Source organism: Octopus bimaculoides, chromosome 17, assembly GCF_001194135.2.
Source record: "Octopus bimaculoides isolate UCB-OBI-ISO-001 chromosome 17, ASM119413v2, whole genome shotgun sequence".
In the NCBI taxonomy this organism is placed as follows: Eukaryota; Metazoa; Mollusca; class Cephalopoda; order Octopoda; family Octopodidae; genus Octopus; species Octopus bimaculoides.
Window position 1 is genome coordinate 2,766,216 of NC_068997.1, and position 3,488 is coordinate 2,769,703.

The following is a 3,488-nucleotide window of genomic DNA, read 5'->3' on the forward strand; positions in this document are numbered from 1 at the left end:
TTAACTATCAGAAGAAATTATATTATTCCAGAGGAAACTCCAATGGAAACGGTTGACACATCAACGGGTAATTCTAGAGTTTCAAAACCAGTATCATAGTACAGCTCATAGGTATGATGTAATGATATGTAATAGTGGCTCTGAGTCGGAGTCCATATGGTCCCTGGGTGGCCAGATAAGGTCTTTGGGGTCCACGCAAGCAAAATAGTAGATTAGGGGCCCACAGCAGTATTTCAAGTTTCTATGGAAAGTTTTGATTTAAATGAATGTATTGCAAGAAACAGCTAGGTTTCTTTCTCTAACATTTTACATAGTTCAACGTATACAAGTAAATGAGCGGCTAATAAATAGGAACTTTGAAAGAAGTCTCAATAGAATTAGTTTTTAAACATCAAATAGCAATGGGGGTCCACCCGAATAAAGTAGTAATGAATGGAGTCCATAAATGAAAAGTGGTTGAGAACCACTGTTGTATACAGTTGTGTCGTTGATCACGCGCAAAAGAAAGCTACTCTTCTGAAAGTCAGCGATTCATTCATCATAACTCCACATGCTCTGCTCTACGGCGTCTACTAGCTATATGAAGCCTACCCATTAAGCCATGCCTCTTAGTATCTAGGATAGAAATCTCTTGGAATTTAATTCTCAGCTACACTTTTGTTCACACATAAATGAATAGTTAGCACAGTTGATCGTAGAAATGAAAGAGGGATTCGTCGAAACCGACACAGGTCCATTTTTGTTTTGCTTATAAACCCCTGTAACTGTGTTAATGTAAGTCTTTGCAAATCTGTTTTTGTCGTGTGTGTGTGTGCGTATCTTCGTGCGATCGTATGCGTACGTGTTTGTGTTTAAGTGTAAATGTATGATGGTGTGTTTGTATGCGCGCATGCATGCGTGTGTGCGTGCTGGCGAATGTGTGCTTGTGTGTGTGTGTATGTGTGTGCGCGCGCGCATGCGCGTCTGTACTTTAGTGAAAGACCTCCAACCCAGCCACACTTGGCATCTCTCCATACCTTCACAAACGTCATCAGTCGCTCCAATCTCCAAGCATAGACCACCATCACTGCCGCCACCGCTGCCACCTTTAACACCATTACCAGCACTACCCCCATCCCACCTCAACCCACCACTACCCCACCACCCCATCGCCGCCACTGATCGATTCAATAAACAACTGGATGACAGCGATTTCGATCCAACTGGGCTGTTGTTTTATCATTGATTCATTGATGTTGTTTTTGGAAGGCATCGAGCGGTATTGGGTGGTGTTGGATGGTGCAAGGTGGTATTATATAGCAATATTGGTTGGTAAAGCAGGGTACTGGATGGCATTGGTGGCACTGAGTGGTATAGTGCGGTGTTTTGTGGTATTGGATTATATTTCATGGAATTGGGTGTTATACTTTCATTCTTTTATTCTTTTCGTTGGAGCACCGCCTTAAAGGGTTTTGGTCGAAGACATCGACCCCAAAACTTATTCTTTGTGAGCCTAATACTTGCTCTATCGGTATCTTATGCCGAACCGCTAGGTTACTGGGACATTAAGGCATCACCATCGGTTGTCAAGCGATGTCGGAGTGACAAACACAGGCACGCACGCAAACACACACACACACACACACACACACACACACACACACACACACACACACACACACACACACACACACACACAAAATTTACGACAGGATTTTGTTAGTTTCCATCTACCATATCCACTTACAAGGCTTTGGTCGGTTCGAGGATGTAGCTGAAGACACTTGCCCAAAGTGCCACGCAGTGGGACCAAACCCGAAACAATGTGGTTGTGAAGCAAGCTTCTTAGCACTCAGCCACGCCCGCACCCGTTAGTTTATAATTCCAGAAATACTAAATCGTGTACCAGTAATTTATGTAGGACTCAATGTATATGTGCGTCCAGAGATTTATTAGAGTAAACACCATTTCTCAATTCATTATAACTGCGGTTTGTTGCTTTTGTTGTTGAAGTTGTTATAAATGGTGTTGTTCTTGTTTAGCTCAAGCCTGGCCTCTGAAGAAATTATCATAAGCGGGCCGTCCATGACCATCACGTTAATTTCTTTCAACGGATGAAATACTATGATATTGTGTTGTATTCGATGTCATGGTATGACACGATGTGACATAAGGGGCATCAAGTGACCTAATATAATATAGCGGCGCTCCATCTGAATACTCCATATGACCTACTAATAACTAGTATATAATCACAAGCGCGCGCGAACACAGACACGTTTCTGCTTCAATCACATTAAGCAACAGCCATTATGGGTGAGCGAGCATTTTAGCGATAGTTCCGCTTACCATTTCTTCGTTATTCGTAGCTGGCTGAGCAACAAAGGAACTACACAGAGGAACGCTATTGTCGTCGTGTCGTTGTTATTTCTGCTGTTTATATGCTGAAACTAGGACGGAGGACTACTGCAGTTACTGGTGGTACTGTTCTTGCTGCAATAAAATGCTGCTGTTGCTAAAGCTGTCATGAAATACTGCTGTAACTATCAGTGCTGATGCGGTTCCTACTGCTGGTGTTGTTGTTGCTATAAATCCTGTTACACTTTGTTTCTATTGCTGTTACTATTCCTGTTGTCACAAAGTGCTGCTGTTCTTGTTTATACCACGAAGTGCTGCTGTAGCGACCACTACGACTGCTGCTTTTATTGCTGTTATTGTTGCTGTTACGAAGGCCATTTCTATTCGCTGTTCCTGCTTTCTATGTACGCCATGTCAAATGAAAGACTAAACTCTCTTGTTTACATCGCTGCCAGCAACACGGTTCTCATGTTGATATATTTTATCAGATTATCAGTTTTCAAACATGAAGTCTTGCCAAAAATTGATACGAGGTCATTGGCTGATGAGCAGAGGTCAAACTGGTGTACTCGCTCTTACCAAATATAACCGCTTCCTAACACATTCAGCTTGTTCTTTTGTCTATATGTGTAGCTGTAAATGTATATATATATATGCGTGTGTGTGTGGGTAAGTTCATGTGTGTGTAGTTTTGTAATTATGCCTGTGTGTGCCTGTAGGTAAGTGTGTATGCATAGATATGTGAGTGTGTGTATGCTGTTATGTGTTTAATGTGTGTAGAAATATATGTGTGTGTGTGTGTATATACACACACACACTGATATAGACATAGATATACGTATGTATAAAGTATATATACACTTGAGAGTGGATACACTGCCCTATGCACACACAAGTATATATAGATGTATATATACATAAATATATGTATTTGCATATATATATATATTGTAGGTTTATAAGGGTATCTATATGTGACTATATCTATACATATATATATATATGTATATCTCTGTGTCTATTTGCATAAGAGTCTTTATATACATATTTAGTTGTGTGCATATATATATGATATATCACACACACACACACACACACACACACACACACACACACACACACACATATATATATATATATATATATATATA